Source organism: Chelonoidis abingdonii, chromosome 14 (assembly GCF_003597395.2).
Source record: "Chelonoidis abingdonii isolate Lonesome George chromosome 14, CheloAbing_2.0, whole genome shotgun sequence".
NCBI lineage: Eukaryota > Metazoa > Chordata > Testudines > Testudinidae > Chelonoidis > Chelonoidis abingdonii.
Window position 1 is genome coordinate 27,642,544 of NC_133782.1, and position 16,102 is coordinate 27,658,645.

Here is a 16,102-nt window from a genome sequence, read left to right on the forward strand (position 1 = left end):
GAGACTGCATGGGAGCAACCTGTGATAGAAAGGATAAATGAGAAGTTTTGAGCCTGAATATTGAACACCGTTAGAATTAGAGCTAGTTAAAAAAAAAAAATGAACAGAACAATTTTCCATTGGAAAATGCAATTTTGTTGAAATCTAAATGTTTCATGAGAATGTGATTTCAATGATATTTTAGACAGAAAAGTGACAAAACAAATCATTTTGCTTTCTCATTTCATTTTGAGAATGTCAAAACTTTTCATTTTCACGAGATATTATTTTGTTTTGACTTTATCATTTCATTTTATTTAGTTTTGACTTATATTACATTAGGATATTTTAATATATTTATATATTATACTATACATTATATTTTATATTATGATGTGGCCAAATGATTAAAACCAAATGTACTGATGGTTCTGATTTGAAATTTTTTTGGTAATTCTGTTCTGTGAGAAGTTTAAACTTTGAATACTAATTTGGAACAAAAACAAATTTTGAAATATCAGAATTTCCTGTGGAATGCAAGTTCCATTTTCTGACTGGCTGTAGTCAGTACACATGTTGAAGTCCTGCATCTTGAGAATTTCAACACCATCTGAGAATAACTCCCTCACATTCTTTAGGAAACCTTCATAGTGCGGTTGTCTTCAAATTAACAGATAACCATGCTGATCTGTTCTTGGCTTTGCAGATTACATGGATGCTTATGGAATACATTGTTTAAAGGGCACCTCTCTTACAATTGAGGTTTCCTTGGTCTGAGTCTGTGATGTATCTAATATCCTGAGGTGACCAGGTAAACTAATATTGGACTTTCCAGATTTCAGTGACACAGGCTGGGTTGTGAGCCATGTCTGATCATGAATGCCAGTTGTCTTGTTGGCCACTGATTATTTGTTGGTCAGCATAATCGTGGATGGATTAATATAAAGGAATCAACAAATACCAAATAGTACTGGTTACGATTCCCAACCTTGAGACTAGTCTTTGTTTTTGGAGAACTTTTGAAGTTCACTGATATGTCACTTCATTCTCTAATCAGGCTTTCCTTTCTGTGTCATGTGCTGGTCGCTTTCCATGGGCAGAAGTTAGTTTATGGTGGTGGATGTATCTGCTCAAGGTGGAGAACAAACTCCGTTCGTGGAGGGAAGGAATTATTTTCCCGACAGAGAAGCTGAAACTTAGCTTGACCTGGGTTGGAACTGAAAAGATTTTAGTAAGCTTTTAATAAAGAATTAAATGAAAAGAAAGAAAAGCTTTGAATCCCAACATTCATTTAGCGTGTTTGAATCTCAGAACATTCTTCTTGTGCACATAATTCCCATGCAAGCATCCTACAGATGCAATGAACAAAGCTCCAGGAAGCGTGCGTGTCTTTGGAGTGGCCTCGCAGATTCTTCAAGTGTATGACTCTTATATTGATATCACACTTGTTTGTTTTTTCCCTTGCCATTTTTTCTTTCCCCTTTATTTTTAAGTTGGATGTCAGCCACATGGCAAGGTTATTCTGTTAGACAAGCTGGCAAATGACAATGACAGGATTATAATTAAGTGCCAGGACATGCAGCCAACACAATTACCATGCTGTTATTACACTCTATGATGTGCTACAGAAGCTCATAAAAATGCCGTAAAGAATATAAATCACAGGGCATGTATACAATCAGAGAAGAAAAATGTTTCCCCCCTTTTTATATCTGAAACCAAACTGGTTCAGATAACTTTAAGGAAAGAGATGTTTTCTGCACTGACAGCTCTCCCAGTCTCAGAGGTGTTGGTAATAAGTAGCACTTTTGTTCTACTTTCTTCCATGGGGCTGCAAATTTTAATAACTCTTAAACTGATATTTACTCAGACTTCCTTTCCCATTGCTTTCCTTTTGTCATTTGTGCATTGGCAAGTCTGGCTAGATCTTGACCAACTTTTGCTTGGTTTCAACGAGCACCTGCTATTACCAATACCCCCTTCTGCTGAGATCTTGCAGTTCTTCTCCTTGATAAGATGGTTAAAGCAACAGCAGAACTGATACTGATCACTGAAAGCAGAAGACCCAGGAAGCTCTTGTGAAATGTCATTACATAAAACACTGATTAATAATGCATTTCTTCAAGTGCTATTTTCAGTTTCTCTTATTCTCCAAATTAATATTAAATTTGAGATTCTTTCTTGTCAACATTTACCTCGAGTCAACAAATTTTGACATTTAATTTAAAAGAGAAGTTGATCTGTTAGCAGTTGTAACCATAATTTCTAAGCTCTTGTAGGGGGTAGATCTGGAATTGAATGCTATGATTGTGCAGACCAAATTACTGTACAGTAGAGCTGGTCAAAAATACTCTGACAGAGCCATTTTCTGCTGAAAACTGCAGTTCACTCTAAACAGAGACACTTGATGAAGTTGAGTCCTTTTTCCTCAGTTGAAGAGGAAAAAAGGCAGGATTTTTTTTTCATTTCCTCAATTTCAAAACAAAACATTTCAAATTTTCCTTCCAAAATGACTTTTCACTTTGAATTTTTGAAAATGCAGATTACATTCTATATTGCAAAATAAAAGTCAAGTTTAAAAGAAGTGTTGTTGTAGCTGTATTGGTCCCAGGAAGAAGGTCCACGTTGGACCAGAAGAGCTCGGCATAGCTCAGAAGCTTCTCTCTCTCACCAGAAGCTGATCCAATAAAAGATTCCTTCTCCCTCCTTGTCTCTCTACAATTGAAACAAAACATGTCATTGGACCTGAAATTATTATTAATTATTATTATTATTTTGGAATTTTCTTTGCAGGAAATTTTCAGGTGTCATTCCAAATCAGAATGAAGACCAATTTCAAACTCCTTTGTGAAACAGAATTTCCAGCTGCCGCATAGTCCTGCTGCTAGACTCAAGTCACCATTGCAGCGCTGAGGTGAATAGTTAATGGACGAGAGTTTGAGGAACTATATTTTTGTTTTTAATGAAAAATTTGTAAGTTTGAGTTTTGTGCTTATGAAAAAGGAAGGGACAATTGCTCTGGCTGATACAATGCAGACAGCTGCTCTGGAAGCATCCTTCTCACATCCCTGCCAATGCACCACAGCCCTCTGACCCGCAATACCCCCGTCCCTTCCAACTGCACTCCTGGACACATCTGTTAACCTATCTCAATTCTGATCTTCGACCCCTCCTGTTGTTCAGGTCCTGGTGCACCCACCAATGCCTCTGCCAGTGCATCCAAATCCTGACCGACAGCATGTCCCCACTGTTGCTGACTCTCACTATTTCATTGAAAGTGAGACAGTTTTGAGACCTGCTGCAGCCATTCCGGCCATGAGGAGAGAAACTGCAGCCTTCATTAAATTTTCAGAGCAGCTGAGGAGACAGACAGAGTTCTGTCCCTTCCCTTTCAGGAGCTGACCAAGGTTCTGGGTGGAGGAGGAAAAGGGGAGGGAGAAGAAGGGAGAAGAAACAGCTGATCAGATCCTGTTCCCCCTCCCTCGCCATCCCTTGCAGCCCTGCAACTGGAAAGAGGATTTCTTCTTGCTGGTGCTCATCCTCACCCAGCTTGAGCCCCTGGAACTGTCCTCTCCTGACCTGGGTGAAAGAATGAAGAGCTTTCACTGCTGCAGGAAGAGCAGAGATGTGCTTGGAAGCAAGTGTGACAGATATTACAACACCGTACAGTGCCTTTGGGGACCACTGTATGAAATGTACGAATGTTGTGTATGCGATTGTGTTCTGCTCCAGGGGTCAGTGTGACAAGGTGCTATCAGCATCACCCTGATATTGCTGCAGCCTGGGAAAGGCTGCAGGCCCAGCTGAAGGCAATTACACACTTTCTGATGCGGGAGATTGTGAGAAGCTGGGTGACAATCACAAGGCTAATAAAGTAATTAGGGGAGAATATAAGGAGAGGAAAAGGAAGCAAGGGGCAGCTCAAGAGGGAGCTCAGAGGGTGAGCCTGGGCTGGAAAGTGAGAGCCGTGGGGAAGCCTGCTCTTGCTATAAGCCTGTGTTGCATAGTATCATTATTAATGTAAGAAGGAAATAAATGCACACCTTGGTGAAAGAGAAACAGCCCAGTGCGCACTTGTGACTGTGAGACCCTCTGAACTGGCTAGGCAGTGAGGTTCACCGGGTAGTGACGGAGGTGCCATGTGACTTGGAGAGATACTACAGTGCCTCCAGGGTCTCAAAAGAGTGTGTATTTGGGGGATGGGAATTAAGGTGAGTTGTCAAGACTTTAACCTACTCCAGAGCGGTACCCTCCCCTGGGGTGGTTTGCATAGATTGGTTCAGCTGGGGTTTTCCAATGACCGAGAGACAAAGAAAGAACTCAGGATATATAAAGGCTGAGTTCAAACAGACTCGGGGCTTCCTTCTGATTCAGCAAACAGACAGGACCTTTGGTCCTACGGGGACCCCAACCCTTGCAGATGGGCTAGAGGGGTCATTGGCTCCCCATGTGGAAGATGGGCGATTTCTGGTATATATAGTAAGTATGGAGGAATGTTTATGTTTTATTTTTTCTCTGATGGCTTTTGCCTTTTGGAGAAAGGTACATTGCCTTGGAAGAGCTTCATGGTAACTTGCAGCAGCTGACATGCACTAATCATTGTCCTCCGAGAGAAAGCACAGCCCAGCTGCTGCTGTTGGGCAAGCTGGCTTGCTGAGGATATCACAGTGTAGGCAGGGACCTATGCAGCCTGTAAACCCCAGTCAGAACAGAGCGGTACAAGGGTCTTTGCCCAGAGACAGGTGACAGCTGGAGGCCTGAGACCAGACTGGGCAATCCAGGGGGTAATGCAAGTATTGATACCATTAAATTAAAACAGCCAGATGTGTGTCTGGATGAGCAAACCTTTTTTTTGATAGGAAACACTTTAAACATTTCATGTTTTAAAAAAATTGCCCCCTTTGCTCACATTTTCTTGGCTTCCTCTAACATAAAATCAACACTGTGCTTGAAATCTTGTACGCTTAATTCCCCTTCACCACCTCAAACAAGTAGAGGAATTTGAACTTGATGTGGTAAATATAACCATCTGCTCAGCAAACCTGACAGGGTTTTGTACTTCACATAGCATGGCTAGTGTTAATGTCACTGAGGGTATGTCTGCACTGCAATCAGAAGTGTGACTGCAGCATGTGAACATGCACTCAAGCTAGCTTTAATGAATCTTGGGTACCAATAGCAGTGAAACCATGGCAATGTGGACTTCAGTACAGACCAGCCACCTGAGTACATACCCAGGGTCCTGGGCGGGATTGTACAGTCTGTGTGGGCTCAGCTTCACTGCTGTTGGTACCCCAGCTAACTAGATTGAAGGTAGCTCAGCTAAGATGTTTACATGTGCTGCAGACACACACCCAGATTGCAGCGTGGACCTACCTTCAGGGTATCCAGACCACACATGGCTCTCACAGAAGAGTTACCATTTTGAAAATCCCACCCAGAACATTTGGGAAAATTCTCCTCTAAATTTTGACTAAGCCCAACTATTTTTGAAAATGTTCATTGTTGTTTTGTGCTCAGCGCTGTCTGTAGCTGTGCTGTGCACATACCACTGCTAAGCAAGCATGACAGCACAGGGGCAGGCTGTGAACAGCCATGGAGAATGTCTGGGGATGGAGGCGTGAGCTTGCAGGGATAAGAAGTTTAGCAAGGAGTAGTGTGTGGGATGGGAGGGAAGACTGGGTGCCATTGTGGAGGGAAGGGTGCCACAGGGTTTGAGGTGCAATGCGGACCACAGAGGAGTTGTGTCATCCCTTGCTCTGCAATCCTATGTGCCTTACAATGGTTTGCTGCTGTACCTCCTAACGTGGGAGGCTCACAATCTGGCCACAAGTCTGCAGGTCACAGTGTCCAGGTACTAGACAGCTTTAGTTCAGCAGCTCTGTGTACAGCCTCACACTCCCACTCTGGCTCCCTCCAGCCTTGGTTACAAACAGCAAGGTGACCCCAACACAAGGTGACCCCAGTCCGGACTTTTTGCAAAATCGGTTGCTCTGCAATGTCCAGCGCTCTCCTGGACAGTTCAGAGAAATAATAAAGTTAATTTGTTCTTCTAAAGACACAAACCCCCATCACAATTTATTAGCTTAACAGATAAATATATCCTTCCATGTAAGCACAGCACGGAGTTGATTCACAGTAAAAATAAAACAGATTTTTAGCAATAGGACATAGATTGTGATGCCAAGTAAAAGGAATAAAATTAGAAAGGGTTACAAGCCAATAAAAGTGAAAACACACATCCATCTCAAAATCAAAAACATAATCTAGCAAGATATATGTTTGGTTCAAGATGGTTTCTCATGTATATTCAGTTTCCAGAGACTTCAAACCCCTCAACAGGTGAAGGACCCACCTTTCTCAGCTTGCAAGAGCTCTGTTCCCTTGTGTCTGTCTAGCGATGGATGAGGAAGATGTTGTCTGTCCTTACTTATATCTTCCAAAGTTCAAATAACTTGTTTCATGCAACTGGATGACCTCATGCTGTTTTTCCCTTCCTGGGGACTTCACATCCCTCTATTGATTTCTATGTAAATAGGGCTTCCATTGCTTTGATTCCACCTTGCTTAATTTCTTTGGAGACAGGTAGACAGCTCCCTTCATTCCAGGCTGGAGGAAAGTCTGTTTCTCCCTTTGTTTGGTCACAGACAGGAAAGTCTAATACCAACGAGTATCCATAATTCCTTATATTGTATTAATACAGACAATTCAAAATAAGATTAATCACCAGTGTATCATTAACTTTCAGAAAAGACCTCACTTGATACACTTTTATAATACCGTAATATTGTATACAATCAGTGGATTCAATTGCTTATCACTCTGAGATTTAGACCCCCTGTCTTTATAGACCAGTAAACCTTTGAAATGTTTGTTCAAGTCTGGTGGTGAAGGAATCTCCTTGCTCTTTCTTCTCCCACTTGTTAGCTTAATTGTTTACTTATGTAAAAAAGGGATCTTCATTGTCTTTGCCTGAAGACCGGGCTGGAAAGAGAATTAAATATACGTTCCTTTGTCTAAGGAAGACGTGTTACCAAACTTTCCCTGAAATGCCTGGTTTAAACATTTCAGTCATAATTCCAGCCAATATCCATAACTTTGTGTACACAACCTGTGAGTACATCATGCAAGAAAATTAATGAGCAGTGAGTTATTAGTTTTCAAATGATACCTCACAAGGCATATTTTGTACAAAGAATATGACAGTACTGTGTAGGGGGTGAATTCAGGGGTGCTTAGTATCACAGGGGAGGTGCTCGTGTGTGGTTAGGCTGGAGGTTGGCCATAGCTGTATAGGTGGTCTGGGAGCCCACTGTCTCCACAACAAGGCATTGGCACTTGAAGGGCTCCTACTGCCTCAGGTCTCTGGCACACAGGGACAGCAGGGCCAATTGTCTCTGGGCTGAGGCATCGGTGCATCAGGAGCTCCCCATAGTGCTGTGATCTCTGTGGTCAGTGAGACAAAGGGTTGGGGAAATCGTTCTTTTTTAACTTTGTTTTTATATAAAGAATAAACACATAACAAAACATGTAAACATGCATGAAGAATATGGAAATAGCATAGAAATAACAAAATTCAATGTTCATTATTTGCAAAACCTGGAGAAAGAAAAGCCCTGAACCTGTAGAGCTGAGCATCAGTTATTAAAGTGGCTAAATAGATAAGTGAGAACATATCCTATGAGTACTGGGGACTAATATATTCTAAACTGCAAAACTATGCAATTGTTTCATATGTGACCTGGCATCCTCATATTTTTTCCAAGTGCTCCTATTAGACAGAGTCATTTTTTTTTCTTTTAATGAAGTAGTAGAGAGCTCACTAGATCAGCTTGTGTATTAGGAAGAATGGCAAATTTCCATTTTCTCAGAATAACAATTCTGGTCACTAAAATAGTTACTGCAATCCATTTCTTAATGTTAACTGGTAATGCCAACTCATCCAGCACCTCTGAAATACACAAGCTTGGAGAAGAAATGAAAGATAGCAACACTTAACGTTTCGGAGAGAGCACTGAATATGGTGTTCCAGAATACATGCATTTTTGGCAGGCATAGAGGAGGTGCAAAAGGTTGTCCTGTGGTTGTTTGCATCTCCCACATTCTGTGTGTGTTGCCAATCTAACCATAAACAATCGTTCTGGAGTCCAGAAGAATCACAAGGATCAAGAACTTGAAGTATCTTTCACATTAAGCCAGATAACGTCCTAGGTTTCTGTTGAGATAGTAACGCTAAGTCTCTTTTCCCCTTTTTCTTTGAGATTGAAAGGGTTTAAAGCATTAAAACACCTATAAGTAATTCCTACAAAGTGACTTTTGTTTTCATATTTCTCAACACATTCTTTTAGAGGTGAGAGAGTTGAATCGGTTAATTCATTAATATAGAGGGGTGGCCTATTGTGCTTTGAGTTCTGGGTCACGTGAAATTGATTTTGTCCGTGTTTGTCTAGTGTAGTATCCCAATTCCATCCCAGTATTACAGGAATGGCTTTTTATTAGAAAGAACAATAGAATCATAGGGTTAGAAGGGACCACAAGGGCCAACTAGTCTAACCCCCTGCCAAGAAGCAGAATTTGTTGTGTCTAAACCAGTGGTTCTCAAACTTCATTGCACTGAGCCGCCCTTCTAACAACAAAAATTACTACATGACTACAGGAGGGAGGACTGAAGCCTGAGCCTGCCTGAGTCCCGCTGCCACACTGCAGGAGCCAAACCAGAAGCCCACAGACTTCAGTCTCAGGCAGTGGGCCAGTAATCTGGGTCCTGCTTCAGCCCCGGGCGGTGGGGCTCGGACTTCAGCTATAGCCCTGGGTTGTGGGGCTCAGGCTTTGGCCTCGGGCCCTAGCAAGTCTAAGCCAGCCCTGGCGACCCTAGAGTGGGGTCATGACTCATTTTGCGGTCCAGACCCTCAGTTTGAGAACCGCTGATTTAAACCATTCAAGACAGATGGCTATCTAGCATCCTTTTGAAAACTTCCAGTGAAGGAGTTTCCATAACCTCCCTAGGCAGTCTGTTCCATTGTCCTACTGTTCTTATCATTAGGAAGTTTGTCTAGAGATTCAATCTAAATCTGCTGTAGCTTGAACCCATTGCCTCTTGTTCTGCCCTCTGTGGCAAGAGAAAACTAATTTTCTCCATTTTTTTTATGGCAGCCTTTCAAGTATTTGAAGACTATTATCATATCCCCCTTAATCTCATCTTTTCCAAACTAAACATACCCAGTTCCTTCAGCCTTTGCTGATATGACTTGCATTCCATCCCTTTGGTCATCTTTGTTGCTTGCTTCTGGATTGTTTCTAGTTTCTCTACATCCTTTTTACAGATTGATGACCAAAACTGGACACAGAACTCCAGCTAAGGCCTAACCAGCGGTGCGTAGTATGGTACTATCACATCCCATGACTTGCAAGCTATGCCACTGTTAACGCAACCGAAACTTGAATTTTCTTTTTTTTCAACAGCACTGCATTGCTGACTCATGTTGAGGTTGTAATCCATACTCCTCAACTGTGCTGCTACCAAGCAAGTTGTCTCCCATTCTGTATTTGTGCGTTTGTTTTTTCTTCCCTAAATGTAGCACCTAACATTTGTCTTTGTTGAATTTCATTTAGTTGTTTATAGCCCAATTCTCCAGTTTATCAAGATCCCTCTGAATTCTAGCCATATCCTCCAAAATGTTGGCAACCCTCCCAGCTGTGTGTCATCTGCAAATTTGATCACATGTTCTCTATTCTTACATACAGGTCATTAAGAAAGATGTTAAACAACACCAGACCCAGAACAGATCCCTGTGGAACCCCACTTAAGACCTTTCTCCAGTCTGATATCATTTCATTAACAGTTACTCTTTGTTTGAGGTTGTTTAACCAAGTCTCTATCCACTTAATGGTAGTTCTGTTAAGCCTGCATTTCTGCAGCTTACTTGTCAGACTGTCATGTGGGACTCTGTCAAAAGTCTTGCTGAAGTCCAGGTATATTATGTCCACTGCATTTCCCCCATCCACAAAACCAGTTACCCTGGCAAAGAGGAAAATCAAGGTGGTTTGGCAATATTTGTTCTTAGTAAATCCATGCTGGCTGTTAGTGATCACCAGTTCATCCTCCAGGTATTCACAAACTGAGTGTTTCATACATTGCTCTAGTACATTGCTCTAGCAACCTTTCAGAAGCTGTGTGCCGAGTCTTCATTTATTCACTCTAATTTAAGGTTTTGCGTGTCAGTAATACATTTTAACGTTTTTAGAAGATCTCTTTCTCTGTCTATAATATATAACTAAACTATTGTTGTATGTAAAGTAAATAAGGTTTTTAAAATGTTTAAGAAGCTTCATTTAAAATTAAATTAAATTAAAATGCAGAGCCCCATGGATCGGTGGCCAGGCCCCGGGCAGTGTGAGTGCCACTGAAAATCAGCTCGTGTGCCACCTCTGGCACATGTGCCATAGGTTGCCTACCCCTGCTCTAGTAGCTTCCCAGGTCAGGCTGGTTGGTCTATAGTTCCTTGGCTTCTCCTTTGTCAAGATGCGCACTACATTTGCTCTTCTCCAATCTTCTGGGACCTCTCCTGTCATCTATGAGTTAGCAAATATTATTGCCAGTGATTCTGAGATTTTCTAAGCTAATTCCTTCAGCACCCTGGGGTGAACAGCATCAGGGCCCACTGACTTGAATTAATTCAGATTGGTCAAAGGAGCTCTGACGTGTTCTTTACTTATCTTGATCTGCAGCTCTTCCCCTTTATTGTCTATGGTAACTTTGCTCGTCGGCAGCTCACATTTTTTGTGAGAAGACTGAACCAAAGTAGGCTCTGAGCAGCTCCGCCTTTCTGTCATCTTCTGTTACCACTACACCTTCTTCATTGAGCAGCAAACCCACACCAGCCCTGATTTTTCTTTTTTGTCTGACTGGTTTGAGGAACCCCTCCTTGTTGTCTCTGAGGGTATGGCTACACTTGCAGCTGTACAGCGCTGCCCCGGGAGCGCTCCCGTGGCAGTGCTTTGAAGTGCGCGTGTGGTCGCGGCACCAGCGCTGGGAGAGAGCTCTCCCAGCGCTGCAAGTATTCCCCTCCCTGTGGGGATTAGTTTACAGCCCTGGGAGCTGTGCTCCCAGCGCTGGGGCACTGTTTACACTGGCGCTTTACAGCGCTGTAACTTGCTGCGCTCAGGGGGGTGTTTTTTCACATCCCTGAGTGAGAAAGTTGCAGCTCTGTAAAGCGCCAATGTAGCCAAGACCTAACATTCCTTGCCAGCTGTAACTCATTCTTTGCCTTGGCTTTCCTGATTTTCTGTTACATGAGTTTCGTACAATAAAGCTACTTGGCACTTTCTAAGAAAATGAATGGCAAAATTTTAAAAGATATACTAAAATATATAGCCCTATTCTAAAGATATATATTTCCCTGTTGATATTGTAAAACCACATCTCTAAGATATTATCTGTATTTATACATATTACAGACTGGTTAGTTTTGAATTAATTTGTGTTTTGAGCCCCTAAGGCTGTCAGGTATACCAAAAGACCTATGTCTTTCCCCACAGCTCAGTCCAATATCAGATAACAGTAGAAAGAGAAAAGACAATTAAGCTTCCAGCCCCAACTGGGCTCAGTAGGTGGTTCTATTCCTCACATGGAGGCTTCTTCGGCTCCCTTGTTTGGGAACCATCAGGGTCAGTCTGTTTTCCTCCCTGCCTTTTAAGCTTCCTCTCCAGCTGAAGCATGCTCTCCAGGTCTGGAGAGGCTACCATGGCCAAGCATTGTCCTTTAACCCCTCCAGGCCCAGTGTCGGGTTTGTACTCCCCATCACAGTTCCCTTCTTCCCAGGCAGTCGACCACACAGCCCAGACCAGCCCACCCAGGTCTTCCCAGTCAAAACCTCCCCCCTATAATCCCCTCACATCCCCTATTATCACTCTGTCCCCGCATCACCACTCACCCCATCAGCTCTCTCAGTAGTCTGGCTTATCTCCATTTGGTTCCTGTAGTATAGGGATGGAAGTGAAGGGGTGTGCGGGGAGCTGGATTGAGTGGGGAAAACTGGGACCTGACTTGGGAGGGACTTGGGGAGAGAAACGGAAGGGAGAGAAGCACTGCTCTATCCCCCTCAGGGCTGCCTAGAGGATTCAGGGAGCCTGGGGCAAAGCAATTTCAGGGGCCCCTTCCATAAAAAAAATTACAATACTATACAATACTATATTCTGTTGGGGGCCCCTGCTGGGCCCGGCGCAAATTGCTCCACTTGTTCCGCATCCACAGGCGGCCCTGGGAAAAATAAACTTTCTGCATTTTGGCACAAACCCAGTTTTGAGAAAACTTCTTTCCAAGATATCACTGGTTCTTAGCATCAGCTAGTGCTAAAAGGCACTAAAGCTCATTAAAAGAGTTGGACAAATATTTTCTGTCAAAACTTTTTCTGGATCAAAAACTAGGGGTTTTTAAAAAGCAGAAAAAAATCACGGACAATGTCTTCTTTTCTTCAAAATTTGTTGTGGTTTTTAAGTTGAAAAGCTGAAATTAGTTCTGCCAAACCTGAATATGGGTTTTGGGGTTTCAGAAAGTGTGTGGTCAAATACTGGCTGCTAAGCTTTGTTTGAGTTGTTTAAGAACAATAAAAAAATTCTGCTTCAAAAAATGATCAAACTTCTGACCACCTCAGCTTGTGACCAAAACGACCGAGCCGATCCAGTCATAAAAGGAGATTTTCCAGTTCTGATACTGCTGCTGGCTTCCTGACTCAATATCTGTCCATAACTTTGGGTTCATTTAAGGTTAGAAACATAAGAACAGCCATACGGGTCCAAAACCAAAGGTACCATACCAGCCCAGCATACCTGTCTAAGCTGACAATGGCCAATGCAAGTGCCCCAGAGGGAGTAAACTAATAGGTTAATAATCAAAGTGATCTCTCTCTTCCATCCCACCGCTCGGACACAGAGGCTAGGGACACCATTCCTCACACGCCCATCCCTGGCTAATAGGCCATTAATGGATTAACCCCATGCATTTATTTTCTGTTTCCTAGAGACTGGGCTCCATAGGTCCCACAAAGTGGAGACGGTACTGTGGGTTGTCTTTAGTATGCTTATGTAACATACTCCACGAATGGAGCCATTTACTGGTTCACAGAATCTGGATGAGGGCCATGTTGTGAAAACCTTGAAAATGCTCCAATATGCACATGAATGAATGGACAACAGGGTGCTAAAATTAAATTAACCCAGGGGATTGCTCCAACTGAGGGTCAGGACTTCTTGGGGTCACAAGGCTATTACTGGGGGGTTGCGAGCTGTCATCTCCACCTCAAACCTCTTTTTGAGCCAGCATTTATAATAGTTTAAATATAAAAAAGTGTTTATATTAATAAATTATATATATTATTATATTATATTATTATTAATATATTATTATATTATTATTATAACATATTATTTATATACTAATTTATAAATTATAAGGGGGGGGTTGCACTCAGAGGTTGCTATGTGAAAGGGGTCACCAGTATAAAAGTTTAGAACCACTGAATTACCTCTCAACCTCAGGGGATGCAGTGGGAGGGGGGTCTTCCCTTGGTAGGTGGGAAGGATATTGCTCTTCTCATGTGATCCCTCGCCATGAAGTGGCTAATTTAAATGAACTACCTCCCCTACATGAATCTCCCTATGCACTGAAATTAAATATAGACGATAAATTGGCATTTGAGAGAGTGAAAGGGATGGTAGCCCTAATGAAAGCTAACAGCTTCGGGCTCCTTTGCAGCCTCCAACTGTGAATGAGGGCTTTAGGGTAGGGAACTGTGCCTCAAACAACCGAGCCCTGCTCCTATCAACCCACCTACTTCCTGCCCTCTGACTGGCGCCCCCCTCAGAATCCCGCAACCCATCCTGCTCCTTGGGTAGTTCTTCCTTTCTAGTATTCGCAGATTGCTAAGTTAGTTTGTTTTTATCGAACCCACCGACAGTAGAAATCTCGTTGCATCAGCTGGCGGCTAAAGTGTTGGCAGATGGGACTTACCAGTATCACTGTCTTAATCAACCTATCTGGCTCTATTTTGTATTTTCCTTCTCTAATAGGATAGCGCAGTTTACGCGGCAATAGATAGTTGATAAGGTTTATGGGCGGTTCGGGTTGAACGTTGTTGATAGACGTTCCTAACGTGTCCTGTGAGTGATCAGGTATGTCTAATCCATGTTGTGTTAGACTCACACTTTTGTGAAGATTTAAGTGACGATGCTGTGGGCTCAAAAGTCAAACCGGAAAGTTTGCCTGAGATTGCTCTACACGAGTTTTGAGGAGGTTTTAAGTGGGTCAATGATTTTTGTTATTATATCCATGTTTCTATATTTTGAGTTGTTTGCCTGTATAGTCTATCCGAGTTAGCGGAGGATATATTTGGCGCTTCACGTGGGCCCGCTTCATGCTTACAAGTAAACACGGTTTGCCTGCAGCGTGCTGGTGTGTGGAGGAATTGTGGAACAGTAGGAGGGAACAACGGAGAGACAGGTCAAGCGAGTGTCCGATGGATGTGGTCAGGAGTTAGGATAGATTGAATGTCTCAGGGTAATACCCTGGTGATGGAATAATACACGACTATAGCCAGAATTATCACACGGTTGTCGTATTGTGGCGTGCAGATTCAGATAGTGAAATATAGGATGGTATGTAATCAAGATTACACTATGAGTGATTGATAACGAAACCAATAGACTGTAACGTCGATTAGAGTGCAGATCGACAAGCTATCTTCTCTGATCATGCTGAACATCGATGGGTTCAGATAGGGGCGGTATGCCTCTGATAATAGGTACCACTCAGGAAGATGGTAGGATCGCATTCAGGCCGAGATGGTGAGCGTGATAGTCGCGCGGGGTTATTAATTATGTAAGTGCTGGTTGCACTTGAGGATACATCATGGGAATTCACGGCCTAGGAGAGGCGTAGATGTAGTTCTATACCGTGCATGTATGGCTGAGACGCTAATATGAGTAGTACATTAGTCATTGACGGAGTCGTGCGTAGACTCTAGGTAGAAAAATTCGAAGTTATGTGGGTCGATTGACGAGCGTCCGCTTTTATGGTATTGAAATAGTTAATTGGTCTGATTATCTTGTTTTGCTTGCACTGTATGCGTATGAGTGAGTTCGGCGCAGTGGAGCTAGGCTTGGTTGCACTGAAGGGAGGCGTTGGTTGAATTGTATGTATTGAGCAGCGTGAGGAACACAGATTTGTGATTTGGCACAAAGCGGAGGAGCAAGATTTTTGACAAATTTATCTGATACGATAGAAGTTAGATCGGCTTAGGGCTTTTGTTAAGTGCGGCTTTTTAATATTCGACGTGTTTCTAGCGTAGCGACAGGCTGGCGGACTTGGTGTGCCGACAGTGCCGAAAATGGGTGAAACTTGGTGATGTGGTGATTTATATCCTGAGGGATTTTAGTTAGTGAGGGTCTGGTAGGTATAGGAAATGTGTTACTGTATATAAGGGTTAGTGAAAGTCCTGCCGGGGTTGCTTTGTGCCGGCGCACGGAAGTCTCTAGCTTGAGTAGAATAAAAGCATGACATGATAACGAAAACAAGCTTATCAGATACAGCCATTAAGCGATTGGAGAGGATGGTACCGAATTAAGGAGACAAATAGTGATATGGGATGTGGGGGCAGCGAGGATGAGAGGTGGGGCCGTAACTACGCAAGAGCAACCTTGGGTACGATGGTCTTCGCAACACGCGATAGTTGTGGGCGTACGTGACAGTCGGTCCTTATAGGCTTATCCTATTGATCTGTCGACACTCATGCTTTTCGCCGTAAAATTTACGGCCGTTATTAGCATAGATGCGATTAAGTCGAGTTTAAGAGTAAAATTTTTAGCGCGGTTATACGCTATATGGTCTTTCGGTTGGCTAGATGAGGAGAGGACGCAGAAAAGCCTAAACTGTATCTGGGGGGCTTATTGTTGAATCGTTCTGGAGCTAGAACGAGTCTAGTAGTATGGCCCATGTATTCCCACTAGAGCTCCCGTCTAGCCTGTGGCTTAGGACAAATGATCTCCGTAGGGTATGATTAGCGGTGGCTTACGTTGGGTAAGATCTTGTTTGCTTAGATTACTGTGGTCGGTTCTTTATTGGCAAAGG

General features: G+C 42.8%; 1 long non-coding RNA gene across 1 annotated transcript in view; it reads right to left on the reverse strand.

The window, feature by feature from the left end:
* Positions 1-9,836: 9,836 nt before the first annotated feature.
* Positions 9,837-16,102, reverse strand: part of LOC142047785 (uncharacterized) — a 6,610-nt gene continuing 344 nt past the window's right edge. Inside the window, exons 2-3 of the long non-coding RNA XR_012657032.1 lie at positions 11,913-11,955; positions 9,837-9,997 (exon numbers count right to left, since the gene is read on the reverse strand). This is a non-coding gene — a long non-coding RNA (uncharacterized LOC142047785). The remainder of the gene's footprint in view (positions 9,998-11,912; positions 11,956-16,102) is intronic.